The sequence below is a fragment of the Saimiri boliviensis genome, chromosome 2, assembly GCF_048565385.1.
Source record: "Saimiri boliviensis isolate mSaiBol1 chromosome 2, mSaiBol1.pri, whole genome shotgun sequence".
Lineage (NCBI taxonomy): Eukaryota > Metazoa > Chordata > Mammalia > Primates > Cebidae > Saimiri > Saimiri boliviensis.
Window position 1 is genome coordinate 165,451,149 of NC_133450.1, and position 12,632 is coordinate 165,463,780.

Consider the following 12,632-nt stretch of genomic DNA (forward strand, 5'->3'; position numbering starts at 1 on the left):
AGTTCTGTTCAAGGCAAGAAGTTTCCAATCTCAAATATTTCATGCCAAGAACTTATGTTATACCAGCTGTTCCATCATTAAATGCTAAATGATCACTGAAAACAAATGAAGATAACAGTGCCCTCATTGCCATCATTCATTACTAATTTTACATAAACTGTTTATGTCCAAAATTATGCATATACAACATTTATACAGATAAATTAGTGTTAAGAATTTAAAATGTGCAGTAACATCCACAAATGTCCACACAAATGTGCAGTAACATCCACAAATGTCCTTTTTGTGTGGTGAAATCTATACAATTGTTTTCAAAACTAGAAATCGGAACACCCTGGCCACACATTAGAAACATGTCAAAACACACATATGTTGTGGAGAGCACCAAAGCTGACCATCTCACTAAAGCAAAACCAAATATATAGTGCTTTCATTATTGCTTAATCCTCTAATTAGCCTGAAAAGGAGACCACTGAATACCAAAGTCAGGTATTTACTAAATAGCTGACTTCTACTAGCAAACTTAGCCTTCACAAACCAACAAGGGAACCAGGATAGTCTTTTGCAGCTCATTATCTATTAGGAGTCTCATACATTTTCAATTAAAGCCTTCATTTTTCCTGTTGACTTCAACATGTGTGGCCCAAACAACACTCTCTCTGAGGTGGCCTCTGATTCAGACTTTGGAACTCCTTTTTCAACTTCATCTTGACTATCACTTCGATACCGATAAGCAAATTTCTTTTTCAGGGTCTCTGCTATGAGAGCAGCAGGGTCAGTAGCATCCACTGGCTTGGGCTTCACATCTTGTTCTGACCTCTTGACTGACCGAAGTTTTACACTGTTCATATCTTTAAGGATCTCTAGCATATTTGGCATTTCAGGTTTCTTTGGATTGTTCTTAATCAGAGTATTTCCGGCATTGGCTCTTTTCTCTCTTCGTTCTTTAATAAGATCAATAGCAGATATGCTTTGGTGGAGCCCCAGTGGAGCGGGAGGCAGGGGTGGTGGCGGAGGTGGAGGCGGAGGGGGTGGTGGTGTGGTACCAGATGTGGTAGAATCTAAGTCACCTGCATTAAGATTTTGCTGCTCCTGCTGGGTCACAATTTTGGCGATCTGAGCTCTGAGAGCCGCAAGTTCATTTTCAAGAGCGCAAATCTTCTGTAGTGCTTCCTCGTTTGCCAGTGCTGGGGTCTTCAGCTGAGGCCCTTCTTGAGACAAGTCTGGTATGGAAATCTGTCTGCTTGGGGCCTTCTCAAAGAAAGGAAGGTCATCCTGAAGGGGTGGCCTTGATCTGACCTCTGTCCTGAAACTGAACTCTTGGACACTGAATCAGAGACAAATTAGTACCAATTTTCCTTACGATACTTCGAGATGAACCATATGGCTTCCTAGACCAAAGTACCGATTGCATGCTTACTCCAACTTGTTGAAAAACCATCCTAATTAGGCGCTTAATCCAGCCAACCATTTATATGGCAAAGTCTCCCCAAATTTGCATTTCAAGTATTTCTTCAGGCATACATAGCAGCACATGGTCCGTAAAACACACTCCGCCGCGCGGCAGCCGGCCTAATATTTTCTCTTATAGAAGTTTTTCAAAGCTGCAACTTTTCTAATACCTCTATCTATGTAAGTTCCCTTTTTCTTTCTTCAATGTGATGTGGGTTTTTTTTTTCCATTTATAAAAATGTATTTATTTGCTGTTACTTACTCAACTTTTAGCTTCAGCAGCATTTAATCAATATTTAATGTTTCGTGCAAGCATATTATTAATGACATCATAGAAGTTACTTTGATAATTATTTTGGAGTCTTTAACAAGCCAAGAATTACACGTACAACTTATAATTTAATGAAGTTAGTCAAATGAATTTTTTGTGCTCTTATTAATCTACGGTGGGTTTGGCAGTTTTATTAAGATAGTTGTGTTGGTTTTATAATGAATATAAAAGTTAATAGTTCTCCCTAGTTGTCAATCATTTCCACATGAGTGTGGAAAATTTAAAAAAAAATCTTATTTGGACAGTAACCTACTCTCCATTTTTACCAACTAGACACATTGTTCATTTACATGCACAAATATTTTAGAGTCTATTATTTAACAGAATGCACAGATATTCATTTACATTCACATGTATTTTAGAGTCTATTATTTAGCAGAATTTTAACATTTTAGGATAAGAGATGATTTAATAATAAGCTTTTTATGTCCCAGATGCTATTTAATCTGATGGGAAATATAAGCATTTTCCTTCTAGAGAAAAAGGAAGTGATTAATACTGTCTCTCAACATAAAGAATGTAAACCTGGGTTATATTTCTAGATGGCTAGAGCCTAAACCTGATTAATGATGAAGTTGGACAGAAATCTGAGGAAGGAAGGAATGGAGCTTAGTAAGATGTGTGTTTGTAGAGAGAAACTAATTGTCACACAATAGAATTTTTCTTCTGTCCTTTTGAAGTTTTACATTTGACATTGAAATAACTTGGCTCTCAATGAGTTTTGATGTAGATTTCTAATCCAGGTTGCAAATCTTAACATACTCATTTGGATGAGATGGCAGGTCACTTGAACCTATAATTACAAAATTTAACCCATTTAATAAAAGAATGAAATTAATCCAGTAATACCTAATATATAGATTTGGTAAGTTGGTAACAACTGGGTTATAATATTATCATTATAATATTATTATAATATTATTCTTTTTATTGATAGTAATTTTGATAGCAATTAAATATTTTAATTTAAAAATATTTTAATATTTTATTCACTTTGAGAGTATCTGTTAATTATACATAACTACATTAGTAATATTTTTAAAATAAGTAATACTGAATAATGTTCTTATGAGTTAAAGCATAATATACTTATAAATAATTAGTATTAAGAATTATCAAGAGGTTATGTTTTGTTTTTATATATAACTTAATTAAATATAACTTTTTATTGTATTTGATAATCAGAGAGTTACAAATTAAATAGTGGAAGGCCCATAATTTGGATCCTGTATCTTCTAAAAAGATGCTTTAGAAGCATCTTTTTTCTTTCTTGCCTATATACATCTACTTTTTGTAAGTAAGCAAAATCGGTGCAATAATGAATGGCAAATGTCAAACCTTGATTCCAAGTCACTTGTATGATTAAAGCTGGATAGATGTAATAAAAACGTGTGATATCAAACTAACAAAATAACAATTTATTTCAAGTCTGCCCTCCATATCCACACCTTCCACATAAAGGGATCGACCATCCATAAATCAAAAGCACTAAAATATAAATTTAAAAAATAATGCAACAATAAAAATACAAATAAAATCAATATAATGCAACAGCTGTTTATATAACTTTTACATTGTATTTGCTATTGTAAGTAATTAAAGATGGATTTAAAGTACACACAATTTACAGGAGAATGTGCAAAGGTTATATGCAACTACTTCACCTTTTAATATGAGAGACTTGACTGTCCCCAGATTTTGGTATGGGCAGGGGTCCTGGAACAAATTCTGCACAGATACAAAGGGACTACTGTATTTACTTATTTTAACACAGTGCTTTAATAATAATTTCTTTATTTCCATAAGTTTTAACAACACATCTTTGCAGAAACATTTGACTTAAAGCAATATTATAGTTTATTTGAAAATGATGGTACTGACACCAATAAAATTGTATAATTTTTTTTACTTTGTGCTTTTACTCATTTTAACAACCATTTTAAACCAAAGTGTGTAATCTATTATTTGTGTTTAAATTTATAGGTCATTATTCTTGTATGTTATTTCATTGCATGAATGTGCCATAATTTATTCACCTATTTTCTTGTTAATGAATACTTCAGTTGTTTCCAGGTTTTAGTAATTATAAATAATGTTTCTATGACCAGTTTTGTACATATGTATTGATGAACACATGTGCTCATTTATGTTGTTTACATAACCAAGAACAGAATCTGGGTAATGGGGTATGCATAAATTCAGCTTTAGTAGCTACTACAAAGCAGAGAATCTGTTTGTCCATATCCTCACCAAATTTGGCATTGTCTCTTTTTCATTTTATCCTCATTGGTTTAAATTTAGCAATATTACCAACAAACTGGCATTTTCATAACAAAGTTGAACTTATATATACGTGTGTGTGTGTGTGTGTGTGTGTGTGTGTGTGTGTGTGTGGAGAGAGAGAGATTTTTTTTTTTTTTTTTTTTTTTTTTGAGGCAAGGTCTTACTCTGTTACACAGGCTGGAGTGCAGTGACACGATCTCTGCTCACTGCAGCCTCTGCTTCCTTGGCTCGAATCAGTTCTCCAGACTTAGCCTCTCATGTAGATGGGACGACAGGAGTGAGCAACCAATGCCTGGGAATTTTTTTTTTTTTTTTTGTAAAGACCAGGTTTCACCATGTTCTCCTGGCTAGTCTGGAATTCATGAGCTCAAAGGGATCCACCCACATTGGCCTCTCAATGTGCTGTAATTTCAGGTGTGAGGCAACATGCTCAGTCAAAAGATCAATTTTAAATTGATGATTAATACATTTTGTGTATTAATCATTTTAAAATCTTTGACAACCTTAAGGTATTAATATGTATTTATATGTTTTCTTTCAACAAGCCTTACTATTTTACCCTTTATATTTACAGTTTTACTTCCTCTAGAATTTTTTTCTTTAAAATAGGGATAGGAATCAAAATAAATTCTTTACCAGATGAATTTCCAGTTTACCCAATATCATCATTTTCTTCTCTACTGCAGTGTTTTCATTCTTATAATTAGATGAGCATTTATGGATGTACTAAATTTGAAGATCTCTGTGGTATTCTATTGATGTTTGCCTATCTCAGTGCAATGCAACACTTTGTTCTTCTAATTAATTTATTTTATAAAGAATCATGTTATCTCATAGTGTATCTTTTCTACCTTCGTGCTTCTTCAAATTTCCATAGCAATTTTTACCCTATGAATTTCAAATAAATTTTAGAATAAGTTTTCAATCTCTTTCCAAGCCTTCACAAATATAAAAACACACATACATGCACATATATACAACCACCTATTACTATGGTTTTAATTGGGATTGAAGTGAACACATATGAAATACTTTGGGTAAAATTTGCAATTTTGCTTTATTCCATTTTCTAATGTATGAATATTTAATATTCCTCAATTTTCCAGGTCTCTCTGAACTTTACTTAGGAATGATTTATATAACATAAGTTGGTATTTCCATGTGATTTTAGTTTTTGTGTGCTATTCATAATCACCATATAACTTTCTTAATTTTTTAAATTAATTTTGATCCATGTTTACTTTTTAAATTTTGTGTTTCCTTACCTTCCTCATATTGAACTCTTCCTGCTTCCTCTGTACCTTTCATTAGGTTAGATTTTAAGTCCTCTTTTGATTTGTACACTGTAGGTACATTTACCACTTCTGTGTTTAGTGTTTCCCTTTAACTTTTTGAAGTTACTGTATATTTTCTACAAAAATCTAGAGTTATTAAGCATTGATAACCTTATTTTGACCAGGATAAAAAGAGAAACACTTATTCAAATTGTTATATTCATTTAGATTTTTATAGTATACCTATTTAACACAAAATATGTGAATACTTTTACAACATAGTAAATAGTTAAATACATTTTATAATACCTTTTATAAATTTATAGATTCTATATATATATATATTTTTTACTACATAGCTTTCCTATTTTTATGATGTTGTGTCTTAATCCAAGAACATGAGATTTATTTTTAGATTCTTTAAAATCTTTTAATTATATGTAATAATTTCTACAAAAATATTTATATAACAGTTGTTGGTATTTGCTGTTAATTCCTTCTCTTTTTATCATAATTTTTGCTTAATCATTAACAATGATAGTGATTTGTTAATTTCTCTCTGTAGTTCTATACACTTTCTATTGAAGACTATGATATTAATAACATACTATTTTGAAATTATATTTCCATTTCATAAAAACTTTTATTATTATATAGTGATCACCTTTATCATCATTTTGAGATGTTTCCTTACGTTAAAGCCTATTTGAGAACAATATAACCACCAGATTTGTATTGATCAGTTTTGCCTGGTATGTCTTTGCATATAATTTGCCTTTTAATCATTCTTTTTTTTTTTTTAATGTTTTCGGTGGATCTCTTGTAAATACCTTTGAGCAAAACTATTTAATGTCATAAGTAACTTTTAAACCCATGAGTTAAGTCTTTTTATATTTAGTATAATTCTTGAAATATTTGGACTTATTTCTAACTTGTGTTTATTTTGTATATTTTGTATATAAAAATATTTTCCCTTTCTTTCTTTGTGTGTCTTTTCTTTATTGCATTTCTAAAATTCACTTCTCTCTCATTTTATATTGCTCTCCTACTTACTTGGAAATTATACACTTTATTAATTCACTTGTTATCAGAATTCATAAGGAGGTCTACCAACTCAGTAGGGAAAAAACCTAATGATCTGTTGAGATTCACTCAGGGTAGTTGGCAAAATATTAAGGGAAATATTAAGGAAAGTTGTAAAGTTCCTCTTTGGGAGGTTGAGGGATTTGCATTCGTTTCAGTAGAAGTTTTGGCTGAAGGCAGCCAGTTCTTACCTTAGAGCATTAGGTCATAGGATAAATATTAGGGATAATAAAAGCTTTCCCAGTTAAGTTTGTTTACCCCACATTCCTTTGTATCTACTCTGTTTACTCATGTAAACCTTGCACCAGATGGTCCTCTCAGGGGGAGGTGAAAGGGGGATTTTCCATTAATTGTGTTTACTCTGGGCCACTCAACCAAAAGCTTGTATCATTCATAAAACCACTTTTGTAACCATGTTAATTATCCACAGGCGTGTTGACTTAGAACCTCTGTTATTAAATCTATACTGAATAAATGCTAGGGGAAACAGTGAGTAGGGATTGGTTAGCTGCAGTCATCCTCTGAGAGCAGCTCACGACCTCCCTAGCCCACTCAATTCACTGTACTGGTGTGTGAGTTGATTTATTAATCCATTGCTAAGTCAGGGTCTGCAGGACAGACCTCTACAGGTGGTAATCAACATCTCGATAATCTGACTTGAAAATAGGCAAAGGATGTGAATAGACATTTCTCAAAAGAACACATACAGATAGCAAACAGGTATATAAAAAAGTGCTCAGCACTGCTGATCATCAAAGAAATGGCAAATCTAAACTACAATGAAATACCATCTCACCCAGTTAAAATCACTTTTATCCAAATGACAGGCAATAATGAAAGCTGGTGAGGATGTGGAGAAAAGGGAACCCTCATACACTGTTGGTGGCAATGCAAATTAGTACAGCCACCATGGAGAACAGTATGGAGGTTTCTCAAAAACCTAAAAATAGAGCCACCATGTGATCTAGTAATCCCACTACTAGTTACATGACCAAAAGATGGGCAATCTGTATATTGAAGAGATATCCATACTCCCATATTTATTGCAGCACTACTTATAGTAACCATGATTTGGAGACAAAATCTAAGCGTCCATCAACAGATGAATGGGTAAAGAAAATATGTTGGCTATATGCAGTTGAGTGCTCTTCATCTTCAGCCATAAGAAAGAATGATATCTTTTTATTTGCAACAACATGGATAGAACTGGAGGACATGATGTTAACTGAAATATGCCAGGCACAGAAAGACAAACTACACATGTTCTCACTTATTTGTAGGGGCTGAAAACTAAAATAATGGATCTCATGGAGATAGAGAATAGAATAATCATGTCAGAGACTGCAAAGAATTGTGGGTTGGGTGAGAAGTGGGATGGTTAATGTTAATAAGTAGAAAATATAGTTAGAATGAATAAGATCTAGTATTTCATATCACAATAGGGTGACTACAGTCAGCAATGATTTGTATATTTTAGAATGATTGAGGAAGTAGAAATGGAATATTTATAATAAATAAATAATGAATGCTTGAGGTGAGGGATACCTCATTCACCCTGATTTGATTATTTCACATTGTATGCCTATATCAAAATATGTACCTTATAAATATATACACCTCTTATGTTTTCATAAAACTTAAAATAAGTAAATAAAATACATGGACCATTACATTTTTTAAAGTTTCTTTACTCAATTTCCAGCTCATATGGTATTGATTTCCACTATTTTTCTAGCCCATTTCTACCCTATTTAGACATTTTAGTATCATTCTTTATAGGAAGTCTTTATAAGCAATGTTTTGGGGAGGATGGCATGAGCAGGGGAGTCTTTCCATTGTTTTAATTTTTGCTTTCTTCAAATTAAAGTATTCTTCAAATTAGAGCAGATTACATCAATGATGTGTGCTCCAGTAGTTTATCTGAGTGATAATCCCAGGAAGCATGAGTAAGGAAATGGGAAGGTAAGATGTAAAAAGAGAAAGGATTAATAGATTAGCTAACAATTGTGAGCCACAGGGGTCCACTCCTGCTGTTAACCTACTAAGGAGGACTCTAGTATTATTCCCCCATCGATTAGAGGATTCAATCATTTGTCCACTGAAAACTGACACTCTTTAATTAAGAGAATTCCCAAGGACTTTAACTCTATTGCACATTCAGTTTGTCACTGGATATGAGGAAATGAATTCTTAAATCTTTGGAGAAAACCCCGAGGCATCCAAACAAAGAGATATAAGGAAGATATTTGATATGGAAATGTAGCAAGTTACATGAAATTTTCCAAACATTCCAATGGAATAGGTAGCTGTAGATGAAAAGCAGTATATCTCCTGCATCAGCCGCTCCCTCATATTTACAATATTTTGCTCACTATTAGATGTTGTAATTCAAATTCCTTTCATAGAGGATCCTCTGCTGGGCTTTTTTTTTCAATTTATTTAAATAAATTTTTATTTTGCCCTAAATTATATTTTTTATTTGAGACAATATCTATTGTTTTTCATCTTATCCATGAGAAAAATGAATTCGGTCTGCAAATATCTCTTTAAGGTTCTCCGGAAACAAATTCTCAGCTGAGGATTCTTTCATTTATCATAAAGATTTTTCCAAGAAATGACTATAAGGAAGAGGAAAGACAAGGAAGCAAGGGAAAAAGCCAATACATCAAGTTATCTCATGAGCAATTAGAACTTAATCACACTGGATAATTCACAGTAATATGCATAAATGTGGCCTACCGTTACCTCTCCTGAGTGATGCAGAAGCTGGTATATTTATTCCTCAGTTTCTATCAGCCATTGGGAAATAAAGATCATTAATTCTGAACTCCTTAGGCTACCCATCAGGCAAGCATGGTGGACTCTGGCAGCCAGAGAAACATCAAGAAAAGAATCATGCAGATGCTATCATCTGACATTTGTTCTCATACACATGAAAGGGGATATGAGTAGCACACTTACATAGTTTACTGTACTTATGTATCTCCTACGTATAAGACTTAGGCTGCTACATCCCTTCTCTTAGGGAGATATGTTTGAACAAAAATTTAGCAAATTAAATATTTCAAATTGCAAACCTGTGCATTCACACAGAAAGGTTAAAAACAAATGTTTCAGCCACATGGATGTATGAATACCAGAAAACAATATGGCTACAATGATCCTTAGTGGATATTGTAGATAAGAAAGGGAAAAGGAATAGAAGAGTTAAAGAAAAAATAGAGTTAAAAACTTCTTTTTTCTGTTCTTAACAAAGTGAAAGTCAAGATATTGAGGGTAAGATTGCAAATGAAATGTCTTGCATTTTGGATATGACAAATAAATATTTGCCGTACTATTGAAATCTAGAGTAATTATGTCCTGAAAACATAGCCATGAGAGGGTTCACTTTTGAGAACTGAGGTAAATTCAAACTTGAAGTTACAGTAATCTGGAGTTGAGAATTTTGCATAGTGGATACCTTGCATATGCAAAAATGCAAAGATCTTTTTCTCTTTTATTTGATTCTATATAACTAATTGGTCTGAGAATTCTGCTACTTGAAGCTGAAAAAAATAAAGTTAAAATTAAAGATTTTAAAATTCTTTCTCTATTCTTTTATTGTTAATTTCCTTTATTTTATCCTTGAGCAGTTTTAAACAACTTATCTGCATGTACAGAAATTTATTATGTGTAAATATTTTAAAATAGAGAACTCCTTTGTAATATATAAAGTTTAAGTAATTTATAACACTTTTACTTGAATAGAAAGTATTTTTTTTGCTCAATCTATTATGCATAGCTCTATATAACATCTTTAAATAAACCTATCATTACCAATTTTACAGAGTAGATTTTGGCATTTTGTAAATTGTTTACTGTCAAATATAGCTGATTACCAAAACATTATGTTGATTTACATTTCCCACAGTAGATTTACACTGAAGTGAATCCTCTGTAGACAGATTATGTTTACAAATGCTATAACTGGATTCTCTTGGTGGACTCATCAATCAATGTTTTAAAATGTTGCTTCAAAGTTGTTTATACATTCTAGTTGTATATTTCAACGTAAAGAAAAAATTTAATCTTTTTAGCTATCTATCTACTTTACCTTTGCCATGCAAATAAGGCAAAACTTAGAAATCAAAATTGTTAAATTCTATTTATTTGATGCTTTGGTAAAAATACTGCCAGAGTTTTGTTTTTATTTAAAGTAATATATTATGAAACACTTTTGCCATTTGATATGTTTCCATGGCAAAATATGCTTGAAAAATAGATTATAACTTCAAGATGTAATTTAACAAAAAGTATATGACCAGCACAATGCTAATCAAATATATTATAGTTTGCTATATATTTGTGTATTGTTATGGGATCAGAACCTGTTTACAAAGTTTTTAAACAGTCACCTGGAGATATTTTAATGCTACTTATCCTGGAACATGTCTCATAGAGTTGCCTGTAGAAAAAGTAACTCAATAGGCAATTTTATGTCTACAGTAGTGCCTTTTTATTTTCATTTTTATTTGAAACCTCAATCTAATTACTTTTGTTAATTAAGGTTCTTGGTCTCTCATATTTTAATGTTGCCTATTCTGAAATATGACTTCCTAGCTATTTAATATTTCCCTCAAGTCAATTTTCTTTCTATAACTATATGTTTATTATTTTTAGGTAAGCCCTTTCAAAATACGTATTCTAATTGGGTGAAATTCTTCCAGCTCCTTTTTCATTAGACACCATTAGACAATAGAAAAACTGTAATGCTGTTGCACTTATAATGCTTAAAAAGTGTATAACTTTTTTTGTGAAATCAACTGTATGTTCATTGTTTGATACATGTAATAGTGAGTGATATCAGCAAGATAGCTGACTAGAAATCTCTAGCACTAGTCTCCTTCACATAGATAACCCAAACAATAAACAAACAACTACATCTTAATAAAAATGACTGATGGTGAATGCTGGAGTTCATCAAAGAAATTATAAAAAACCCTAGTGAGTCCTGAAACTCAGAATAGCCACATAACGAAAAAAACCACTGATCCTCCAACACTCCATCTTCCAAATATGATTAGCTGGGAACCAGGAGAAATTTCTCCCTTTAGTAAAATGATAAGCAAAAGGCTCCCACTATCCTCCATCAATACCCTATATAATTATAGATCTCAACATGGGATTCCCCTGTGTTCCTAACAGGCACTAAATCCAGATACAAAAGCTATCTAGAATCTATATAGCTGTACTCCTCACAAAGAAGGAGCCAACATTGTATTCTCCCTCTGTGGGTACCTCCTTCCTGAACAGACCACTGTGCTGCACTGGGATATTGGAGGAGGAGTGAAAGGGTGGAGGAATGGTAAGAACAATCTTTGTGCTGTTCCCTGCTCCCTCAGTGTAAGGAACCAGCCGTACATCACCCATGGGTACCCCATGTTCAGTGGTGACAAAGGAATGAGAAAAAAAAAAAAAAAAAAAAAAAAAAAACAGATTAAGAGAACATGGGGCCAGTGGGCCATCACTCATTACTGGAAGAGACAGTGAAGGCCCCAAGCTCTGATTATCCATACTATTTATTGGTTACAATCACTTTGATGTATAGAGTAGGGGTGGAGTGATGGTAGGGAGAGGGTGATGTGAATCAGTGAGCTGGAACTGGTGTGCCATTCTAAAGACTGATAACAGTGGAAGTTTCCAGAGTTTCAAAAAACAAGAACATGTGGTTATCTTTAGCTTATTATCTATGTGCAGTTGGTGGAACATGGACCTTACAAGGAGCCTACAAGACTGGCTACCTCATAGTGCAATAAGGGATTTTACGTCCTTGAGCACAATATTTATGGTAACACAGCCTAGGTAACCCTGCACTGGAACATAAGGCATGGAGAGGGCTTCTCCTCAGAGGCTTCCTGTGGCTTTCTGCAGTTTGTCATTCCTTATCTATATGTTACTCATAACCAGTTTATGTAGGCACTCTGTAAGTCCTTTCTCCTTTGCTGCCTTCCCCAATACCTCAGGACCCAAACAACAGTGGTGCTTTGCCATTTGAGGGTGCTTTCTGTCAGTGCACCTGGCCTCAGAGTCTGAGGTACTGCAAAATCCCACCATAACAGGGTCTAGGTTCACTACAACAGGGTGCCTCAAAACCTGAGATTGGAGTTGCCATGGAACCCTATTGTGTCAGTTTCCTGAACTGCAATCATACCCTGCTCCCTGTTTTAAAA

General features: G+C 33.2%; 1 pseudogene; it reads right to left on the bottom strand.

The window, feature by feature from the left end:
• Positions 1-511: 511 nt before the first annotated feature.
• Positions 512-1,566, bottom strand: LOC101051179 (mitochondrial fission regulator 1 pseudogene; annotated as a pseudogene).
• Positions 1,567-12,632: the final 11,066 nt, after the last annotated feature.